This window comes from Lygodium microphyllum, chromosome 9 (assembly GCF_053477565.2).
Source record: "Lygodium microphyllum isolate KBCC chromosome 9, Lygodium_microphyllum_v1.1.10, whole genome shotgun sequence".
Classification (NCBI taxonomy): Eukaryota; Viridiplantae; Streptophyta; class Polypodiopsida; order Schizaeales; family Lygodiaceae; genus Lygodium; species Lygodium microphyllum.
The window spans coordinates 112,485,269-112,510,476 of record NC_141143.1 but is presented as its reverse complement, the minus strand read 5'-3'; positions in this window follow the sequence as shown (position 1 = coordinate 112,510,476).

Here is a 25,208-nt window from a genome sequence, read left to right as displayed (position 1 = left end):
TTTTGTACTTTGCCTAGGAGATAAAGGACAGATGTGGTATACTAGCCTATACAATATCAAATAAAACAATTTTAATAACCTCAAGAGTCTCTTCATTAAGAGGTTCTTTGAAGTGGGATACTCCAACAACCTCATCGTCAAGTTGATTAATGCCAACCAAAAGGACAAGGAGGATATCCGAGATTACATCACCAATGTGAGGAGTCCCTTTAAGAGAATCCCAAACGTGGAATGACCTAACAAAGAAGTAGTCTTGATTGTATTTATAAACAAATCTGAAGTAAAGAGCTCTACAAGGCCTTGGTGAGAAACTCGAACTACAAAGGGACATGCTAGCTAGGGTTTGTGAAGAAGCCATACGTGTGGATGATCTGCTCAAGAAGAAAAGCTTCAAAGCCACTACCTTTAGATCCTTAGAGACAGCCATCACCATTAGCAAGAGATCCAACTAGAACACACAAGAAAAGGAGAAGGGCATCAACTAGAGCCAGGAGTTGGAAGATATGAAGCTAGAGTTGTTGAGGCTTCAAGAGATGATGAGGAGGCTCACATGACCTCATGTGCAATGTGTGTATTGTAGATGAAATCACCTTTCAGTTGAGTGCTTGAATCCTAGGTCAAGATCATGCCCTAATTGTGTGCATTACAGATTGCTAAGACGATTGCCATACATGCAATTGTACAATCAGCTATAGTACCTAGGAATAGGCAGCCAAACTTCAAAGGTGAGCTCCATTAGATCTCCAGCACCCAATGACTCAAATCTAGCTATCACTAGGTTGGACATCAATCCTACACGTATACCTAGATTACCTGGATCCATCATGACCCATCCATCGAGAGTGATGCTATGATACATTACATAGAGGAGCCAAACGAGGATGAAGCATACGTGAAGTCTTACATCTCGTACGACGAAGAGGGAAACCCCATCTTGATGGATTTTAGACCACTGCTAGTGATGGCATTGGGAAGGGGAAGAGGTAGAGGTTTAGGAGGAAAGAACCAAGAACCCATCGCGTGCTGGATTTGCTGCTACCCAAGATATAACTCATCTCGCTACCTCAAAAGGGAGCAACACGATTTAGACAAAGCTAACCTAAGATGTCCCCAAGTGCAAGATTACACACTTATATGTTGAGTGTCCTAGGCGGAAACCTTCCAATAATTTGGCAATTGTACCATCCATACCTTGGGGCTGTTCGGAGTCAAGGCATTTGATGGTGAGGGCATGCCGATCCTGTTAAACATTATGACCCGAGCACAAATGAAGCAAGTTGGTATCTCATTACCTAGACCTAGCAACCTTGATGCAACTTCAATAGGAAAGAAGAGCCATAAGAGAAGGAGGAAGAGGGCTGAGGCAAAGGTAATGCTTAAGACAGATAGTGCCACCACACTACCCAAGGGAAAGCAATTCACGGACGCAAAAGTGGAAACATCTGCTCCTAAGACTAGGAATCATGCAAAACTATAAGAGCCAAATTAAAATACCTATGATTGCTAAGCAACTCAACAAGTATCACTTTGGCAATGACCTTTACAACTTTTTGGAGCAGTTCAAGCAAGTATGTGAGGCGAATAGCCTCAAGAACCTTGCTCAATGAGCACAAGCTTTTGTACTTTCCCTAGGAGACAAGGGATGGATGTGGTATACTAGCCTAGACAATACAAAACAAAAGAATTTTAATAACCTCAAGAGTCTCTTCATTAAGAGGTTCTTTGAAGTGGGAGCCTCCAACAACCTCATCGTCAAGTTGATGAATATCAGCCAAAAGGACAAGGAGGATATATGAGGTTACATCACCAATGTGAGGAATCCCTTTAAGAGAATCCCAAAAGTAGAATGACCTAACAAATAAGTAGTCCTGATTGTATTTATAAACAAATTTGAAGTGAAGAGCTCTACAAGGCCTTAGCGAGCAACACGAACTACAAAGGGACATGCTAGTTAGGGTCTTTGAGGAAGCCATATGCGTGGATGAGCTGCTCAAGAAGAGAAGCTTCAAAACCACTACCTTTACATCCTTAGAGAGATCCATAACCATTAGGAAGAGATCCAACTAGAACACATAAGAAAAGGAGAAGGGCATCAATTAGAGCCAGGAGTTGGCAAATATGAAGCTAGAGTTGTTGAGGCTTCAAGAGATGATGAGGAGGCTCACATGACCTCTTGTGCAATGTGTGTATTGTACAAGAATTCACCTTTCAGTGGAGCTTGGCGAGGAACTCGAACTACAAAGGGACATGTTAGCTAGGGTCTTTGAAGAAGATACATGCGTGGATGAGCTACTCAAGAAGAGAAGCTTCAAAACCACTACCTTTAGATCCTTAGAGAGAGCCATGACCAGTAGCGAGAGATCCAACCAGAACACACAAGAAAAGGAGAAGGGCATCAACTAGAGCCATGAGTTGGCAGATATGAAGCTAGAGTTGTTGAGGCTTCAAGAGATGAAGAGGAGGCTCACATGACCTCATGTGCAATGTGTGTATTGCAGAGGAAATCACCTTTCAATCGAGTGCTTGAATCCTAGGTCAAGATCATGCCCTAATTGTGGTCGATTTGGACATGATGTGATGCATTGCAGATTGCTAAGATGATTTCCATACATGCAATCATACAATCAGCTATAGTACCTAGGAATAGGCAGCCAAACTTCAAAGGGGAGCTCCATTAGCTCTCCCAACACCCAATGACTCAAAGATAGCTGTCACTAGGTTGGACATCAATCCTATAGGGATACCTAGACTACCTGGATCCATCATGACCCATCCATCGAGAGTGATGCTATTATACATTGAAAGGTGAGAAGGATCGAAGCTTGCACTCGAGAGTTATGGCGGGAGAGCAAGAGCAAGAAAGAGAGAGACAGGAAATGGGAACTCCAACAGTCACAATGTGTGACTGGGCCTTCCTTTATTCAAACTGTCACTAAAATAATAAAGAATAAAGTGACGGTGATGGGCACCCACCACCTACAGTGTACAGTGGCGGTGACTATTAGTGTAGCAATACACGGGCGGCTAGGCGGATGTGCCTTTACCCCCAACAACCGCCCACTTAAAGGCGAATCTGCCCTAGTGAGGAGTGAAAAGAAAAAAGAAGAAAGACAATACAACATGTACACATGTACAACAGGATGAGGAAAGACATCATCTCATCCCATGCCCATCAACCTCCTGAGGAAGGCAAAGCGCTCTGTAGAGAGGCTTTTTGTGAGCAGATCTACATGATTTTGGTTAGTCAAGATCTTGACAAGGTCAACAGACTTGTCCTCAATGACCCCACGTATGAAGTGATACCTCACCTCAATGTGTTTCGTCTTCACATGGAAGACCAGATTCTTGGCTAACTGAATAGCACTCATATAATCCAAATGCAGTGTAGGGATAGCATCAATACCAAGGTCAGCGAGCGACGACCAAATGACCCAACCAAATGGCCTCCTTGCAAGCCTTAGTGGCTGCAACATACTCAGCCTCTGTAGTAGAAAGGGCCGTGCATTTCTGCACCCTAGACATCCAAGAAACAACACCTCTTGCATAGGTGAATACATAGCTGGAAGTGGACTTCCTACTATCTACATGTCCTGCATAATCAGAATCAGTGTACCCCACGACTCCTGTATCCTAGCTACCATAGCACATGCACATATGTGCAGTGCCCTTCAAGTACCTCATGATACCCTTCATGGCATCCCAATGCTTCTTGCTAGGTGTAGCCATATAGCGTGCCACAACCAACTGCAAAGGCAATATCTGGACGAGTGGCGATCATGGCATACATAAGGAATCTTGGCCATCTTAGCCCTCTGCTCATCTGTCTGCGGACAATCAACGTGTGATACCTTCACATAAGAAGGAAATGGACAACCAATAGGCTTTATGTCCTACATGCAGAAGCGCTCAAGGACTTTATGAATGTACTCCCTCTATGACAAGTAGAGGAGTCCCTGATGCCTATCGCATCTAATGCGCATACCAAGTATGTGAGAGGCCTGTCCCAGATCTTTCATCTCAAAGCTCTTCTTCAGCTGAGCCTTAAGAGCATCTAGGTCATCATGAGTTTTCCCTACTATTGGCATATCATTCGCATAGAGTGCCAAAATCAATAAAGAACCATCACGGGCTTTCTTCGTGTAAAGACACGGATCCATAGCACTCCCATTGTAGCCCTGTGAGGACTACATAAAGGTATCAAACTTATGATACCACTCCCTAGGTGCCTGCTTCAAGCCATAAAGACTTTTCTTCGATTTGCACACTAGGTGCTCCCTGCCAGGTTCTGCAAAGCCCTTAGGCCGCTCCATATAAATCTCATCATGCAAGTCCCCATGTAAGAAATCCGTCTTCAAATCCATCTGGTATAAATCCAAGTCAAGCTGAGCAACCAAAGCCAAGACTAAGCGCAAGGTGTTCACCTTAACCACAGGAGAAAAGACCTCATCAAAGTTCACACCATGTTCCTGCTTAGAACCCTTTGCTACCAATCTAGCCTTGTATGCCGGCTTGGGGTGTCCAGGGGTACTTTTCAGCTTGTACACACACTTGCATGGCAAAGCCTTCTTGTCCGTAGGCAAGGAAACCAAATCCCAAGTGTCATTCTTATGCAAGGAGTCTATCTCAGACTGCATAGCCCTCTCCCAGGAGTGATTGTCACCCTTGCGCATAGCCTCATCATAAGTGAAAGGATCTCTTGCATCTGTAACCAAGACATAATGCATCGAGGGCTGAAATCTATCAGGTGGACGTCTGTCTCTAGTAGACCGTCTCACGGCAGGCTCTACTGCTTGCCAGCTACCTGTCCAACACCTTGACTATGAGCTTAACTACAGCTGTAGATTGTCCAACTGGCTGTGCGAGAGCTCTCTGCTCCTCCTGAAATATGACCATGCGGATCTCAACAACTCTCTCAGGCTGCCGATGCATCTTGTCTTCATGGAAGACTACATCATGACTGCCGATGCATCTTGTCTTCATGGAAGACTACATCATGACTGCAGATGACTTTCCGTGGCTGTAGATCCCAGAGATGGTAACACATCTCACCTGCATCCCCATAACCAAGGAAAATGCATTTGACACTCTTAGGATCCAGCTTACTTCTCTTGTCCCTGGGCACAAGGCAAAATGCCTCACATCCAAAGACACGGAGATGCACATAAGAGGGAGGTTTTCCAGTCCATACCTCCTGTGTAACCTAGAAATCCAAACCACTAGAAGGTGCTATGTTTATGACATGCATAGCTGTACTAACTGCCTTAGCCCAAAAGCTTTGTGGTAGGCCTGCATGGCTAAGCATAATGTGTACACGCTTCTCGATGGTTCGATTCATCCGCTCAGCCAAACCATTCTGGGGGGGCATAGGGGGCGATCAACTGATGCTTAATACCCCTCTAATCACATAACTGCTCAAAAGCACGTGAGACATACTCACTCCCATTATCTATCCTTAGGCATTTTAGCCGATACCCAGACTGGTTCTCAACCAATGCAAGCCATCTCTGAAACATAGCCAAGACATCGGATTTCAGCTTAATGGGATAAGCGCAAAATTTTCGTGAAAAATCATCTATGAAAGTAACAAAATACTTTGCACCACCCATAGACTGACAAGGCATGGGCCCACAAACATCCGAATGTATCAATGCCAAGGGCTCACTCATGCGTGGCCTACCAAACTTCTTATGCGTAGACCTAGTCTGCGTGCCATAAAGACAATGCTCACATGAATCAAAACATGCATAATCAAGGGGCGGTAAGTACTACAAACCCGAAAGAATTTTCATTCCCTTCAAAGACATATGGCCCAAACGGGCATGCCAAAGAGATACATGTGGGATAGAACCCACATACAGAACATGACCAAGGGAAGAAGCGGATACAATCAAGGGATAGAGGCTGCTAGCCTTGGCACCTCTCGCAATCACAAGTCTGCCATGAGTGATCTTCCATGCAGAGTCTCCAAAAGATACATAATAACCTGCGTCATCAAGTTGTCTAGCTGATAGGAGACTGCGTTTCATAGCAGGTACATGATGTACATCTTGCATAACAAAACTGCTGCTAGAAGAAAACTGCAGCCTAACATCACCAAGGCCCACAATATCAAGAGAGTTGTCGTCACCCAAGCGCACACGGTATGAACGAAACCACTCTCGGCAAGGTGTCACATGAAAGGACGCACTTGAGTCCAAGAGCCAACACTGTGCATACATAGAGTGTATCTCTATCATTTGCAAAGCACTAGAAGAAGCTGCAAGGATATAATCATCATCAACATCCTTAGGCTGCATAACATTGATCTCTTCAATTTTAACATTGGACTTTGCAAGCACTATGCTGCGATAAGAAGACTTATCCTGCACTTTGTCTTTCCCCTTATCTTTTCATCTTTCATTGCACAGTTCATGGCATTGTGGCCTAATATGGCCCTTTTTCCCACAATGGTGACAAGTAACATCTGCATTCCTACCACGGGATTTGCTACGTGACTTCCCACGAGACTTGGACCGAGATTTCTGAGAATCTTGTCTCCATGGCCCCAGTGCCATTGCCATGCTTTCCATATCCATCATTCGTGCCTCTAACTGTCATAGCATGCAACACACGAGAGGCATCCAAATTCTTACGGTTAATCTCTTCTTGCAGAAGAGCACTCTCAACATCATATAATTTCAAGGTAGCAATAGAGGCACATAATGTAGTGCCGAATACATCCCATGACTCATTAAGAGTACCAAGCAAGAAAAGAGGAGTAACATCCTCTGCAAAAGTGATGTCTTGCGAAGTCAAGTTCTTGAGTATAGCATGGAACTAGCTCAAGTGAGTAGACATAGTCACATTCTCCTTCATGCGCAGATCTAGAAGTTGCTTCAGCCAATACATTTGACTCACTAGACTTTTCTTGTCATAGAGATTCTTGATTTTATCCCACAACTGTCATGCACTCTGTTCTTCTTCAAATACATTGTAATGAACCAGTTTTGTGAGCGATAATACAATAGTGGACTTGCATAACTCATCAAGCTCAAGCCATTCCTCATCTGGCATAGTTGCAGGTGGATGCCCGCTTAACCTCAAAGGTTTGATATGCGATTTTTGCACTAACACCTGCCAAATCTGGCTCTTCCAATAAGAGTAATTCGTACCCATCAAGCTTAGTGATGTTGAAAATAGCATGATCATTGGTGGACAAACTCGCCATAATGCAGGCTAAAAGAGTGCAGACAGTTTAAAACTGCTTGCTGTTTACTGCAGAAAATGACCAAAAAATCACCAAAATCGAGAGAAAAATAGCGAGAAAAGTATAACCAAAGCTGCTGCCCACCAAGTACTAGTGAAAGTACATCATTTCAGAATATTTAAGCATGAAAAATCCATGTTAGTCCGGAGTTATATGCTTGTTGTAATAAATGACAGCAGGGTACTGTGAGAGTCAATTGCTGACCAAATCACTGCACCAAGTTAATGAATGACAGCCAAGACATGACCAGCCATAAATGGGCATAAATCAGCACCAAACAGTTATCAAGACCTTGAGACAACACCAAAACATGTCACCAAAGCATCCGTTAGTGAGTAGGCATACCTCCTGGACAGTAGGGCAAAGTATACATAACACTGGCAAGACCTAACACCATTAGGTGTATGCTCACTAGAGTGCAAAGCCCAAGCTCAGGTCAAAGGCAATTCCAAGATATCAGTGCATGAACCATGCAACATGTAAGTGTAAAAGATCCCAAAGTCTCAAGTATTTGCAAAATGATCAAATAGCATAAACCTCCTGCTCAATGTCGGTAAGCATACAAGATGCTCCCATTGGCTCAAAAGGCGAATAAACGAGCTCAAAAGCTCAAGCAAACCAAGTCAAAGTACCAAAGACAGGTAACCAAGACAATGCCTCAATAGCATCCAAGGTTGTAATGGAAAAAGCCAAGTTGTAACGGAAAAATCCAAGTCAATGTCCAACTGCTCAAGGGAATACTCAAATGAATGTCGAGACGAGCTCAAACAACTGCCATCCACAGCCAAAGCATAAAGCATTCACCAAGACATCATAACTTGTACTAGGTAGCCTAGGCATAAACCATGTCATAGATGAAATGCCAACTGCAAAGAAGTGACAGTCAAACCCAAATTGAGCTCTAATCTCAGCTCAAAAGCATTCCGGAGCATAAACAAGACATGTGGCATAGTCCAAATATAGCATGACATCATATCGAGTAGCCGGGAGCACCCCGTGACCAATAGGCATAACCCAACTGTAGCATAAATAGCTTCAGCCCTAAAGTTTCCAGCAGCATATAACCTCTATAAACTGAGCAAATCAGTGCTCAATCCAAGCTCAAATCCATAGGCAAACCATAAGCATACATTCCCGTATGTATAGGCACCAATCGGGCATAATCGGGCATCGAATGCCAAGACTTGTAAGCATAATTTTGAAGTAACAAGTGGCTGCCCTGTTTTGGACAGATCTGGGATTGTTCAAAACAGTTAATGGCTGAGCTAAATCAGCTCCAAATGCATCTCACATAAGAGGTATAATATCCACAAGTGATCTGATATCAATAGACATTAGTAGAAGCATCACATAAGCCATAGGCATACAAATACATACTGTCTCAGGCCTAAAATCTATTGCAAAATATTTTGTCATCAGAATTTTGCAAATTTGACATTAGCATTGCGTTCAGAGCGTGCCAAAACCCCAACTTAGACTCTTACCTTTCCTGAATCGGGTTCTGAATGCCCGAGATATGACAAAAAGAGTGATTTTTGGGCCAGATTTTGTTGAAACAGGCGCAAAAAAAAGTGAGCTGGCTGGGGGGGTCTGCTGTCCCATGTGCCAACAATGGGGCCCAAAGGGGCCACAAATGGGGGCCAAAGAAGGCCTACACCAAGCCTCAGCAAGTCTTGATAGGCTGGAAGCAAGATCCAGGTGAAGGAAGCTCCAAGAGGTGTGAGCTATGGTTGCCCACAACCTGTGAAAACCCTATTTACCTAGACCTGTGGACTAAAGTAAAACTCTAAAATTATGAAGCAATACCTCAATGTCAATGCCCTGACGGTGCCTCAATAGGCCGGAAAGAAGCTCGGGAAGCCGGGGAGTGACGAGAGCTCAAGAGAATGAGCTACGACTGCCGGGAAGGAGACCCAATGCGAGTGAGGAGTTGATGGAAAGCTGAGAATGCCATGAGCCAAGCTCAAGAGTCGGGAAGCCGTGCTCTGATACCAGTTGAAAGGTGAGAATGATTGAAGCTTGCACTCGAGAGCTATGGCAGGAGACCAAGAGCAAGAAAGAGAGAGACAAGAAATGGCAACTCCAACAGTCATAATGTGTGACCGGGCCTTCCTTTATTTAAACTGTCACTAAAAGAATAAAGAAAAAAAAGACAGTGACGGGTGCCCACCACTTGCACTGTGCAGTGGCGGTGACTGTTAGTGTAGTAATACACGGGCAGCTAGGTGGAGGCACCTTTACCCTCAACATACATTACATAGAGGAGCCAAATGAGGATGAAGCATACGTGAAGTCTTACGTCTCGTACGATGAAGAGGGAAACCCCATCTTGATGGATTTTAGACCACTACTAGTGATGGCATTGCGAAGGGGAAGAGGTAGAGGTTTAGGAGGAAAGAACCAAGAACCCATCGCGTGCTAGATTTGCTGTTACCCAAGATAAATCTCATCTCGTTGCCTCGAAAGGGAGAAACCCAATCTAGACAAAGCTGAGCTAAGATGTCCCCAAGTGCAAGATCACACACTTATATGCCGAGTGTCCTAGGTAGAAACCTTCCAATAGTTTGGCAATCATCCATACCCTTGGGGCCGTTCGGAGTCGAGACATTTGATGGTGAGGGCATATCGATCTTGTTAAACGTTATGACTTGAGCACAAATGCAGCAAGCTGGTATCTCATTACCTGGACCTAGCAACCTTGATGCAACTTCAATAGGAAAGAAGAGCCATAAGAGAAGGAGGAAGAGGGTTGAGGCGAAGGTAATGCTTAAGACAAATAGTGCCACCACACTACCCAAGGGAAAGCAAGTCACGGACGAAAAAGTGGAAACATCTGCTCCTAAGACTAGGAATCATGCAAAACTCTAAGAGCCAAATTAAAATACCTATGATTGCTAGAAAACTCAACAAGTATCAGTTTGGCAATGACCTTTACAAATTTTTGGAGCAGTTCGAGCAAGTATGTGAGGCGAATAGCCTCAAGAACCTTGCTAAATGAGCACAAGCTTTTGTACTTTGCCTAGGAGACAAAGGATGGATATGGTATACTAGCCTAGACAATACCAAACAAAAGAATTTTAATACCCTCAAGAGTCTCTTCATTAAGAGGTTCTTTGAAGTGGGATACTCCAACAACCTCATCGTCAAGTTGATGAATGTCAGCCAAAAGGACAAGGAGGATATCTGAGATTACATCACCAATGTGAGGAGTCCCTTTAAGAGAATCCCAAAAGTGGAATGACCTAACAAAGAGGCAGTCTTGATTGTATTTATTAACAAATCTGAAGTGAAGAGCTCTACAAGGCCTTAGCGAGCAATTCGAACTACAAAGGGACATCCTGCTAGGGTCTTTGAAGAAGCCATACGCGTGGATGAGCTGCTCAAGAAGAGAAGCTTCAAAACCACTACGGTTAGATCCTTAAAGAGAGCCATGACCATTAGTAGCGAGAGATCCAACTAGAACACATAAGAAAAGGAGAAGGGCATCAACTAGAGCCAGGAGTTGGCAGATATGAAGCTAGAGTTGTTGAGGCTTCAAGAGATGATGAGAGGCCCACATGACCTCATGTGCAATGTGTGTATTGTAGAGAAACTCACCTTTCAGTCCAGTGCTTGAATCCTAGGTCAAGATCATGCCCTGATTGTGGTCGATTTGGACATGATGTGATGCATAGCAAATTGCTAAGACAATTTCCATACATGCAATCGTACAATCAGCTATAGTACCTAGGAATAGGCAGCCAAACTTCAAAGGGGGGCTCCATTAGCTCTCCTAGCACCCAATGACTCAAAGCTAGCTATCACTAGGTTGGACATCAATCCTACAGGGATACCTAGACTACCTGGATCCATCATGATCCATCCACTGAGGGTGATGCTATGATACATTACATAGAGGAGCCAAATGAGGATGAAGCATACATGAAGTCTTACGTCTCATACGACGAAGAGGGAAACCCCATCTTGATGGATTTTGGACCACTACTAGTGATGGCATTAGGAAGGGGAAGAGATAGAGGTTTAGGAGGAAAGAACCAAGAACCCATTGCGTGCTGGCTTTACTACTACCCAAGATATATCTCATCTTGCTACCTCAAAAGGGAGCAACCCAATTTAGACAAAGCTGACCTAAGATATTCCCAAGTGCAAGATCACACACTTATATGCCAAGTGTCCTATGTAGAAACCTTCCAATAGTTTGGCAATTATACCATCCATACCCTTGGGGCCATTCGGAGTTGAGACATTTGATGGTGGGAGCATACTGATCTTGTTAAATGTTATGACTTGAGCACAAATGAAGAAAGCTGGTATCTCATTACTTGGACCTAGCAACCTTGATGCAATTTCAATAGGAAAGAAGAGCCATAAGAGAAGGAGGAAGAGGGCTGAGGCGAAGGTAACGCTTAAGACATATAGTGCCACCACACTACCAAAGGAAAAGCAAGTCACGGACGCAAAAGTGGAAACATATTCTCCTAATACTAGGAATCATGCAAAACTCTAAGAGCCAAATTAAAATACCTATGATTGCTAAGAAACTCAACAAGTATCAATTTGGCAATGATCTTTACAACTTTTGGAGCAGTTCGAGCAAGTATGTGAGGTGAGCAGCCTCAAGAACCTTGCTCAATGAGCACAAGCTTTTGTACTTTGCCTAGGATACAAAGGATGGATGTGGTATACTAGCCTAGACATTACCAAACAAAAGAATTTTAATAATCTCAAGAGTCTCTTCATTAAGAGGTTCTTTGAAGTGGGATACTTCAACAATCTCATTGTCAAGTTGATGAATGTCAGCCAAAAGGACAAGGAGGATATCCAAGATTACATCACCAATGTGAGGAGTCTCTTTAAGAGAATCCCAAATGTGGAATGACCTAACAAACAAGCAGTCTTGATTGTATTTATAAATGAATATGAAGTGAAGAGCTCTAGAAGGCCTTGGCGAGCAACTCGAACTACAAAGGGACATGCTAGCTAGGGTCTTTGAAGAAGCCATATGCATGGATGAGCTACTCAAGAAGAGAAGCTTCAAAACCACTAAATTTAGATCCTTAGAGAGAGCCATGACCATTAGCGAGAGATCCAACTAGAACACACAAGAAAAGGAGAAGGGCATTAACTAGAGCCAGGAGTTGGCAGATATGAAGCTAGAGTTGTTGAGGCTTCAAGAGATTATGAGGAGGCCTGCATGACCTCATGTGCAATGTGTGTATTGTAGAGGAAATCACCTTTCAGTCGAGTGCTTGAATCCTAGGTCAAGATCATGCCCTAATTGTGGTCGATTTGGACATGATGTGATGCATTGCAGATTGCTAAGACTGTTTCCATACATGAAATCATACAATCAGCTGTAGTACCTAGGAATACGCAGCCAAACTTCAAAGGGGAGCTCCATTAGCTCTTCCAACACCCAATGACTCAAAGCTAGCTGTTACTAGGTTGGGCATCAATCCTACAGGGATACCTAGACTACCTGGATCCATCATGACCAATCCACCGAGAGTGATGCTATGGTACATTACATAGAGGAGCCAAACAAGGATGAAGCATATGTGAAGTCTTACGTCTCGTATGACGAAGAGGGAAACCCCATCTTAATGGATTTTAGACCACTACTAGTGATGGCATTGGGAAGGGGAAGAGGTAGAGGTTTAGGAGGAAAGAACCAAGAACCCATCGCGTGCTAGATTTGCTGCTACCCAAGATAAATCTCATCTCGCTGCCTCGAAAGGGAGCAACCCAATCTAGACAAAGCTGACCTAAGATGTCCTAGGTAGAAACCTTCCAATAGTTTGGCAATCATCCATACCCTTGGGGCCATTCGGAGTCGAGACATTTGATGGTGAGGGCATGCCGATCTTGTTAAATGTTATGACTCGAGCACAAATGAAGCAAGCTGGTATCTCATTACCTGGACCTAGTAACCTTGATGCAACTTCAATAGGAAAGAGGAGCCATAAGAGGAGGAAGAGGGCTGAGGCAAAGGTAACGCTTAAGACAGATAGTGCCACCACACTACTCAAGGGAAAGCAAGTCATGGACGCAAAAGTGGAAACATCTACTCCTAAGACTAGGAATCATGCAAAACTCTAAGAGCCAAATTAAAATACCTCTAATTTCTAAGAAACTCAACAAGTATCAGTTTGGCAATGACCTTTACAACGTTTTGGAGCAGTTCGAGCAAGTATTTGAGGTGAGCAGCCTCAAGAACCTTGCTCAATGAGCACAAGCTTTTGTACTTTGCCTAGGAGACAAAGGATGGATGTGGTATACTAGCCTAGACAATACCAAACAAAGGAATTTTAATAATCTCAAGAGTCTCTTCATGAAGAGGCTCTTTGAAGTGGGATACTCCAACAAGCTCATCATCAAGTTGATGAATGTCAGCCAAAAGGACAAGGAGGATATCCAAGATTACATCACCAATGTGAGGAGTCCCTTTAAGAGAATCCCAAAAGTGGAATGACCTAACAAACAAGCAGTCTTGATTGTATTTATAAACAAATCTGAAGTGAAGAGCTCTACAAGGCCTTGGCGAGCAACTCGAACTACAAAGGGACATGCTAGCTAGGGTTTGTGAAGAAGCCATACGCGTGGATGATCCGCTCAAGAAGAAAAGCTTCAAAGCCACTACCTTTAGATCCTTAGAGAGAGCCATCACCATTAGCGAGAGATCCAACTAGAACACACAAGAAAAGGAGAAGGGCATCAACTAGAGCCACGAGTTGGAAGATATGAAGCTAGAGCTGTTGAGGCTTCAAGAGATGATGAGGAGGCTCACATGACCTCATGTGCAATGTGTGTATTGTAGAGGAAATCACCTTTCAGTCAAGTGCTTGAATCCTAGGTCAAGGTCATGACCTAATTGTGGTCGATTTGGACATGATGTGATGCATTGCAGATTGCTAAGATGATTTCCATACATGCAATCATATAATCAGCTGTAGTACCTAGGAATAGGCAGCCAGACTTCAAAGGGGAGCTCCATTAGCTCTCCTAGCAACCCAATGACTCAAAGCTAGATGTCACTAGGTTGGACATCAATCCTATAGGGATACCTAGACTACCTGGATCCATCATGACCCGTCCACCAAGAGTGATGCTATGATACATTACATAGAGGAGCCAAATGAGGATGAAGCATACATGAAGTCTTACATCTCATACAACGAAGAGGGAAACCCCATCTTGATGGATTTTAGACCACTACTAATGATGGCATTAGGAAGGGAAAGAGGTAGAGGTTTAGGAGGAAAGAACCAAGAACCCATCGCATGCTGGCTTTGCTGCTACCCAAGATATATCTCATCTTGCTGCCTCGAAAGGGAGCAACCTAATTTAGACAAAGCTGATCTAAGATGTCCCCAAGTGCAAGATCAGACACTTATATGCCGAGTGTCCTAGGTAGAAACCTTCCAATAGTTTGGTAGTTGTACCATCCATACCCTTGGGGCCGTTCGATGTTGAGACATTTAATGGTTGGGGCATGCCGATCGTGTTAAACGTTATGACTCGAGCACAAATGAAGCAAGTTGGTATCTCATTACCTGGACCTAGCAACCTTGATGCAATTTCAATAGGAAAGAAGAGCCATAAGAGAAGGAGGAAGAGGGCTGAGACGAAGATAATGCTTAGGACATAATGCCACCACACTACCCAAGGGAAAGCAAGTCATGGATACATAAGTGGAAACATTTTCTTCTAAGATGGCCAAAAAGGGGAGAACCCCGACCTAAGGTACCAATTGGGAGTAGTGGACAAGGTGAAGGAGTGGGCAAGAGAAGCCGAAGATTACCTCAAAGATACTGAGCCTATCATGGAAGACAAGACTCGATAAGTTCTCTAGTGTGGGCACACCAGTCTAACATATGTAGTTAAGATCAAGAAATACATCCGCACCCCATGTAGCACTGCATGGACAAAGCCTAGGCACCATAGGATGATATACCACAATTGAGATCTCAGGAAAAGGAGTGTAAAGCCTAATGGAAAGCAAGCGGCTGGCAACCTACTCACATGAGATTGGTATTAGCCCTTGTGACTCTACCTCTGTTAACCCCAACACGAAGAAAGCAAAAGGAAGTGGAAAAGACGCACGGCAAAGGCGGAAAAAAGGTAGCCCGACTGAAGAAAGAAAAGGAGAAAAGGCCAAAAGCGCAAGGGCAACCATAAAAGTCCAAAAGGCTAAGGTAAAAAGGGAAAAGGCGCATTTTTAAATAAAAAGGCGCACCCTGATATCTTGTAAAAGAGCGCCGGGCTCTCACCCGTGCAATTTGTAAATGTAGATGGGCGGTGGAAAGGAAGCTAGGAAGATAGAAGGATAATGGGAAAAAGGGCCTGGGCTATGGCCGGCCATGTAAAAAGGGAAAAAGGGGATGACCACCCAAAAGGGATTTAGGGTTTTGTATATAAAGTTGAAAAGTGAATGAAAAGCTCATTCTTGTGTGTGGCCAAAAGTAGCTCTCCTCTTCTTCTTCTTCTTCTTGTTCTTGCTTGCTTGAGCTTGTGCTTGAGAGAGGGAGTGTGAGAGTGTGAGGGAGTGAGTGTGTGAGGGTGAGGGACCGAGGAGGAGAAGCTCTCCATCTTCTCCTCTCTTCTTCTCTTCTCTTCTCTTCTCTTGTCTTGCTCGCGGCAATGGAGCTTGGAGCGTGGAGCTTGAGGATGGAGCTTGCTTGAAGCTTGCACTTGGATCGTGGAGCCATCGGAGTGTGCGAGAGAGGAGGTAACTCGAACGGCACGGAGGTAAGCTCACTACACCCGTAGATATGGATGGTGCATCGGCTATGTGAGAGGTAGCCATTAGTGCTCGGCTTGGAATGCTTGAAACGATAAGCGGTCCGTGGGTCTTGGCGGTTGAGTGAAAGCTCCCACATTCTGGTTCCATTGCCGGGACCAACGGATTTAAGCCTTGAGCGCTTGCGCGCTTCGAATCGAGCATCAAAGTAAGGGGTTTCCCCCGAACCGGTGCTTGAGGTAGATAGGTAGGAAGCGAGGGGGTTGAAGATGGTATTTGATCTCCTTGGCAAGTAGGTTTTTTGCTTTCTGTGATTTATGTTGTGGAATGGAGTAGTATAGGTATTTATTTTGTGATTTGGATGCATCTAGGATAGGAAAAAAACAAAGAAAAAGAAGAAAAAAACAGGCAAACAACAGGGTTTTCTGTTGCTGTATAACAGGCTAAAACAGGGAAACAGGGGACCAGATTCAAGTTTTGGATGAGGCAGGGACAGGGAACTAGCTGTGAGATTCTGCAGTGCTGGGAAAGGACCTTAAGAGGCCTGGGAGGCCAGGACAGACCTCATTTCCTTGGTTTGCCTTGTGAGAGAGAGAGAGAGAGAGAGAGAGAACTTCTGGTTCACAGGACGAGGAAGCGCTGCCCCGATTCCTAGGCATCGGTGATTCGTGTTGTTCCAGGTGAGTCTGGTGTTTTCCAACAAGTGCCCTGATCAGATCTAGAAAAGTCTGTGGTGATTGTGTGCACCAGACAGTGAGGAGGGGTCAAACGCGCGGGAATCACGCCCGCCGCCGACGCACTCGGACCAACTCGCTGTGGTCCAATTCCCAGAATCGGGCCACTCGAGTTCAGGAGTCGGACCGTCCAATTCCCAAAATCGGACCAGCCGATCGGACATGCCACGTGGCACTCGGACCAACCCGTCCGATTTTGAGGCTCGGACCACTCGGACCAATCCATCCGACTTGGACACTCAGACGAGTCCATAATCGGACCACTCACAATTGGACCAGGCCGTCCGAGTCCCAGACTCGGACCAGCCAGAATCAGACCAGGCTAGAATCGGACCACCCCGTCCGATCCGATTCCTAGAATCGGACCACTTGAAAATCGGACCACTTTTTGATCCGAGTCCTAGAATCGGACGTGAACAAAATCGGACCACTGGTCCGATCGGACCCACCCAAAATCGGACGTCCGATTCTGATAATCGGACTCCTGAAAATCAGACATCTGAGAATCGGACCAAAAACTTTCAAAATCGGACAGGTATCAAGCACTCAAATTCTGACGCATCTAAACCTCGAAATTGACCCCAGAGGCTATGTAGAGCTGAAGGCATATCATAGATCCATAACCAGGCTAAAATTTAGAGCACATAGTTCAAAATTTGGCTATACAAGGTCCTCCAAGTTGCATATGGTGTCTACCGTAACGGCCCTACGGGCCCGGGGGGACTGCCCCCCCCGGACCCCCGCAGAGGGGGCTCTGCCCCCTCCGCACCTCCCCCGAGTAGGTTGGAGAGAAAACGCGCGCCGTGACAGGTCTTCCAAATTGGACCCTAGTGAAGTAATGGCTCTACACGAGCATGGATTCTCACGTGCAAAAGAGCAGCCAAAAGCCCATACCTGAACAGAGACAAACAGAGACCCTAGAACCTCAACGGGCCAATCTAGCCATCAAGGGAAAAAAGGCCACACCACGGGAACACAAAGACATTGTGCTCATACCGTGTCTAGTCTGAGCAAAATGCAACTTCAGCAAGCTACAAATGCGAATATGACTAGACATAACACTCTTGACGAGAGATGCACCTTGAATAGCACTGCACTGACGATCCAAGACAGCAGTGGAGAATCCACATCTGGTCTTGCAGTCGAGAACTCAAGGGCAGCTGTCAGAAGGCTTAAATTTACAAGCCAGGACCCGGAAGATGAAGACATAGTACCACCTGCTTATCTTAGGGTCAAACTCACCGCAAAAAGAGAGCATACTATTGATGCTCTAATTGATGAAGGAGCAGATTTTGATGTCTTGACCTATGAATCATGGACCCAACTAGGCCAACCAGAGCTCACACCGACTAGTGCAACTCTTCGCCCTTATGGGGGACACCCGCAAGCACTCATAGGGAAGTGCAAAATCCTTGCAACAATTGAAACAGAAAGCTTGCCTATCCTATTTCATGTTCCTCCAAAAAGTGCTAGCTGTAGGAAAGAAACCCTCCTAGGAAGACCCTTCAAAAGGGCGACCAAATGTGAGGCTGACTATGTAGCACAGAGGATACACCTGACACTACCGGGTGTGAGGATAGTCACCACCTTTAGCAAGGGTGACCTCTTCGAACATCAAGGGAAAGGAAAGGAAGGTGCTGACGTAACAGTCAAGCCTACTAATGAGGGCAAGGACTTGTTGGAAGAGTTGATACAAGCACAGGTCGAACAACGAGGACCAGTGAGTGAGGCCATGCTTGAAACGAAAAGGTCAAGAGACAATGCCAAGGACGGGCTTTGGACTTACAAATATCGAAGAAGACCCCAAAAGAAGCCCAAGCCTTATAGACGGAGGCGTTGATGGAGGGCCAGCACAACGCTACGATGGATATCCAAGGCGTTGCTTCGGGCTCAAGGGTATTATGTAGGCAACCGATGGATTTGGGTTCCAAAACCCCTTGCCAAACCTCCCTGGTCGACTGAAGGCCAGAGTGCATCAAAAGCAACGAAGCACAGGAGGAAATCTAAGAGAAACTCTAGGTCTCGAGGTAAGAAACCGGACATGAGTGTTCGAAAGAAAGAGCCTCAACCTAGCATGCTTGATAAGCAGATGTCATACGTAGCCATTGAGCAGGCACAAAAATCGTTAGTGCCCAAGGAGCCTTTGATTTCCCAAGGGGAGAACAAGCATCATAGGCACAACATTGCTCAAGGCAAGGCTGATCACTCAACAAAGCAAATGGCACAATCGTCTAATAGCCTTGAGAAAATCATTCAGCTAGTGCCACATCCACCTAGGAGTCCTAGATCTCCTACGTCCTCTTCTCCCAAGCAGACACAGGAAGCACTACAGCAGTTGTCAAGGGCGACTGCTCAATTCAATTCTCTATCTCCATCTAACTTCCAACCGTCAAAGAGGCGGGACATGGTGCCATCTGTACCTCTCGACCCAAGGATATGCTTGAGCCACCTAATGCGACTAGATCAACTCATGTTCGATCTACACAGATGAGTGCTCAAAGGCCAACAAAAGACACAACCACTTCTGATCGGCCTAGGGACTTGACACCGCAATCCACCAAGGGTAGCCAGCCCACTAAACTAGCTGCTACTACTTCCAATCAGGGATCACAGCAGTCACAGCCCTTGGCTGTGACAATACCCTATGTGGAACGTGTCCTTAGTAATGTGCCTGTGGAGGAGGTGTCGCAACCAAGTCCCTCGATAACTCCAGCACTTTCAAGGTGCCTAAAGCCTAGGCTAGAGGAGTTATACGCAAGGGAGTTGGTTGAAAAGCTAGACTCTCCGAAGGGAGCGATAGTTGTGCCCTCACAACCGGGCAAGGCTACTCAGCAAACCACGGGTATGTCCCATAAGGACGCACTAGAGAAGGGAAATGCTGAGGCCCGACCAAGCACATCAACGGTCGATATAGGCCAAGGTCCTGAGTCGTCGGGAGAGGCACCTTCATTGACCAAGAAAAAGAGGAGAACGCAGAGAAAACAGCAACAGATGCAGGTGGTTGTGGACCCCAAGAACATTGAGACGAAGGGCGCTGGAGAGCAGATGAATAAAGCATCGAGTCCACCCACCAATGAACCCATTGATGCCTCTCTTAATAGCGGTGAAACCCCAGACACATCTATGTGTTCTGAGAAACCAAAGCAACTGTTGCCATCAATAGTTGCTTGCAACACTCTATCCACTGACAATAGAACTCACATTGATCAATCAAGAGTGGATACAACGATGTCACAACAGGGTGACAAATCTATACCAGTCACATCCGAGAAGATCCATGAGGGAATAAGAGCAAAACCTCAGGAGAAACGTGAGAACCCCAAGAGCATAAGAAAACCTAGCGTTGACCAATCTTGCTCATCTAGGCCTGAGCCCCCAGCTATGCTAAAGCCTAAGGAAACTCTTAGAACTTTGCATGAGATAACCGAGCAAGCCCTCGCTGAACATGAGTTGGAGGCTAAGCTCAAAGTAGTCGCACGTGTCTACGTCCTTGTGGATGTGGGCATGATCCCCAAGGAGCAGCTTGGAGAGTACTTGACCTTTCCTCTATCATGGGAAGAATAAGAACATCTCAACGGGCACTACGACAAGGCTCCTGCATGAATAGATGCGACTCATCCCTGACGAGGAGGCTGATGAACTACGCTTAACCGTCACGTTCAATGAAGTGCTCTGCTGACCGAATCTCGTAGACCTAGAACTACTAAAGCGACTGTCAGTAGGCCAGAGTCAATTTGAGCGGCATTGGTGCGAAAGCCGCGTCGTAATGGCCGAACTAGGGGCTCAAATCATGACGGTCTCAGAAGAGCGATTGGCCAAATGGCGGTCTCAAAGAGACCCAACCTACGTGGCACCAACTTCCCTTCGAGTGCTCACTAACATTCGGGGTGCAGACTTGGCTGGGACTAGGCTACAGGGCCCTTTGATTGATAAGGTTCTCACCGAAGAGGAGTTACATATTGCGGGTAGACTCGGTCAAGGTTCCATGCTACTCGATGTGGCAAAATATCTATCAGTATTAAGTCAGCTGCCACGAATACTAGATGCGTGTGCCATGCTTCGGTACAACCCCGAGTTCTACACTTGGTTCTTATCCTCGTGATGTGACATGGATTCGTAGATGTGTATATAAATAAACACTGATTTTTGTGTCACCATGTATAAACAATATCAACACACACAAGCAATGATAGTCAAGCGCAGGAAGAGGAGTTGGGTTTGACAGGCTAAGCTCCTCAGGTCCTCCTCATATCACACTTTTAAAAGTCGGGTGACCAGCCCCACCTCCAAGAGTAGGGCATGCAACCCATATTGCCGCCATAGGAGGCCTTGACCAACAACTCTGATGGTGTAGACAGGGTGGAGTCTCTTCCTATACACCTTCTTCCCTTTTGGTATATCCTCCCGAGGAAGTACCCTATCCCACTCCATGACAACCAGTCCACACGACTTAGCATAAACTAATGTCCGCAAATGACTGGAGGCTATGAGAACATCAGCATGGGGACCATTCCCCTATAACAAACACCGCATGCCTCACTCCTCCCTTTTTTTGTCATATGCGCTTCATAAACCACACTAAAATCCCTTCCAAGCAAACAGTGGTCTCTTGTATCAAGGTCTAACCCTTGATGCGCACCTTGCAGGGTTCCTTTTTTGGCGGAACGCATGGAGAATCATGAAGAGTTGGCTTGCAAAGACGCTCTTCGCAGAAGGTGGGAGCATGTGGCATGCGCCCCTCCACCAGAGCGCTATGTGCCCACCATCAAGAGGTATGCCAAGAAGCGGGGCCCTAAGCGACATTGCCTAGGGCGAAGGCCGAAGAACCCCCGAGTTCAGAAGGTCGAGACCCGAAACCTGCAACAGGCCACAGCACTAGTGGTGCGCACTCCCAGCTCCCGCTCGGGCCCCAGATGCTCAAAGGCAGAAAGGGAAGCTCGAGAAAGAGAAGAATTTAATGAATTATTTAAAGATATTCTGGAGACGGTAGCGGGCCGGGATTACACCATTCATATCCCGGCCGACATGTTCCCTGCTCACCCCCGCGGGAGTCCCACACCAGTAGAGCCCCAATCACCCGGCCATCCAGACTCACCCCACCTCGTACAAATCGAGTAGCCCATAATGCATAAGGGGCTTATCAAATGATAACTGGCTAGGACTTTTTTGTTTTAAATGGTTGAGTGTTCCCGACTTGTTAAGTGTTGACATGTTCCTGACCTGTATGAACTTATCATATATGCGTTTAATATATGCTACGCCTTTAGCAAAAGAAAAAGCTAATCAAGCGCAGGGATAAATGTCTAGTCAACACCATAGAATTCAAATAAGTGAGGTCTCCTTGCATTGCACTGGTTTATTATAGTTGCGGCATACACAATGCATATGCTCTCATGAAGCGACAAGTGAATGCAGGATAATACAGGTCCCTGTGCGAAAATGCTCAATGTCCAAACACCGCAACACCCACAACCCCACAGTGAGCCACGGCAAAGCCACGCTACCGAAAGCACCCTTGCCAATCGCCCACATTGCATGGCCCACAAAACATTCCTGGGCCACGCCCCCCTTTTGGGACAAGCTCTATAGTTGACTCACGGCAGCCGCTACCTCAATTGTACCCACATCGCATGTGCCGCAAGGAGGGCTGCAATAGCTCAAGTGTATCTCCCCCTTTCGCCAACTGCTTCTCTAACAACGAGGCTAGGGCACCATCATCATTGTACTAATCATTTTCTGAGCCTTCGAAGCTTGACACTTTCCAACCCATTGAAAGGCTGATAGCCTCAACATATTGTAATGGTTGTACTCAGACAAAATCAAAAAAAAAAAAAAGAAGAAAAGAAAGAAAAGAAAAGAAAAGAAAAAGAAAAGGAAAGAAAAAAAAAAGAGGAAAAAATAAGAAGCACCCACGATCACAGCACAGCACCTAGGGGTCCTCAAATTAGGTACGTCAAGTGACCTTGGTCGACTGGCTTCGTCCCTAGTCCCCTAGCCCCTTACAATCACCAACAATTGTTCAGGGCACATCAACGGCAGGACATACCTGGGGAGCTTGTCTCACCTAGGATTAGACCTGTCACCCTGACCCACTTGCACAATTTTCTTTTACACTCTGCCTTAGTACCATTGCAATCAATGTGATAAGCACCACACGGTTGGCCATGAAACGTACACCGTACTCATCAAGCAAGTCCAATAGTTTCCGGCTACTGAAAGTGAGGTGTCCTTGTACTCCATTATGCTACATCGTGCAGTCACAATGCAAACGATGTCTTATGTACCTTCACACGTACGCCTCATCCACGCATTGTTAAAGAAACTAGCCCACGGTCTTCTAGCTATGTAATATCTAAGTATGCACGAGCACTCACATAATATTTGCACCGAAGTATATCTACAGTTTGGGTCCTTAAGTGCAGGACAATACTCTCAACTTGCTTAGAGTTCGACCTGTCTCCCAAACTAATCAAATATGTCTTGTGCACGATAAGAAGACTAGCACTACCCCTTAGGGCGAGACCACATGAGAGATTTTCAAATTGCAGGTGTTGAAGACTCCACAGAACGTGTCATTCGATCTTCATCAACACCCAACTCTGAATGCTTATTCCTTACCATCCGATAAGCCCACAAAGAATCGACAGGTGCAGAATCCCCAACAAACCAACACTTGTGCTGACCATCATGCAATCCCCAGCACAGCATGCCCTACCACCAACTGCAACAACCTTCCACCAGCCACCTGGGCCACCAACAGGCCCCCAGGACCTTCTGCCACACAACCACCAACACTCCTCCACGAAACCCACAGGCGTCCTTGTCACCCACGTCTTCGGTGCATGCTACCGCCTGCTACCTACGACGGTGAGTGCCATGGGATTGGCACTCGTCTAGAAGGGGGGTAATGTTAACCCCAACACGAAGAAAGCAAAAGGAAGTGGAAAAGACGCACGGCAAAGGCGGAAAAAAGGTAGCCCGACTGAAGAAAGAAAAGGAGAAAAGGCCAAAAGCGCAAGGGCAACCTTAAAAGTCCAAGACAAAGGTAAAAAGGGAAAAGGCACATTTTTTAATAAAAAGGCGCACCCTGAAATCTTGTAAAAGAGCGCCGGGCTCTCACCCGTGCAATTTGTAAATGTAGATGGGCGGTCGAAAGGAAGCTAGGAAGATAGAAGGATAATGGGAAAAAGGGGCTAGGCTATGGCCGGCCATGTAAAAAGGGAAAAAGGGGATGACCGCCCAAAAGGGATTTAGGGTTTTGTATATAAAGTTGAAAAGTGAATGAAAAGCTCATTCTTGTGTGTGGCCGCATGGAGCTTGAGGATGGAGCTTGCTTGAAGCTTGCACTTGGATCGTGGAGCCACCAGAGTGTGCGGGAGAGGAGGTAACTCGAACGGCACGGAGGTAAGCTCACTACACCCGTAGATATGGATGGCGCGTCGGCTATGTGAGAGGTAGCCATTAGTGCTCGGCTTGGAACGCTTGAAACGATAGGCAGTCCGTGGGTCTTGGCGGTTGAGTGAAAGCTCCCACAACCTCTAGTAGAGCTGCTTAGGTAGAACCCAACACTATGGCAAGGGTTGAAGTAGTGGGTAGAAAGACTTGACAAGCTTGGAGTGACGGACTTGCCTGACCATGATGCAGTAATGTATATATCGAGTTTAACCCTAAACTCAAAGCCTAAGTCTTTGCACGTGAATGCTTTTTGGGAAGGCATAGAGATGCAAGCGGTCTTACCTGTCCACGCATTAGGATATGCCACAAGGAAGGGAATTGTAGATATAGGAGTGGAAGTCAGTGTGCTTAGTTACACAGTCTTGCAGGCTATTAGGGCAATCGGTGACTCCCACAAAGTTACACAATCTTAGCTGCCAAAAAGTAGGATCCCACCATCAGCAACACTCTACATGATGGCTAGGAGCTCTTACAGATGACCAACACCTACCCCCTTCCATGTCCCATCTAACAAACTTGAACTCCAAGGGATTCTTGAATACTTGATTAGAGAACTAGGTGATAACCTAGCTACCAATCTTAAGTCCTTCAAAGGACCTAATGGATGAGCCGAAGTGGCAATGGACCAACGTGCACGACTTGGATCTATTGTAAAATTTGACACTAATCATGGATGAGAAGAAGGCTCAGAGAAAAAGCCTAGGAGAGGATGAGCGGTCACAGGATGTGACGATTCAAATGACGAGTATGAAGATTGCTACTCTACAAATGAGGAAAGTGAGGAAGAGCTCGATACAATGGAGTATGATATGGAAGGCCAAGTGATCGAATAGATATGGGTAGACTCCAAGCCACTGAAAGCCAATGTCTTTAGGGTTGAAAGAGGAGTTGTCAGGACAATGTGATCATACTTGGTTGAGGACCACCTAGGTGTAATGGACTATGAACAAGCTAGATTTGTTCAACCAAGCATTGTGCCACTCTTTAGAATTGAATCAGCCTCATATCTGCCTACCAAGGGAAACTCCTTCCT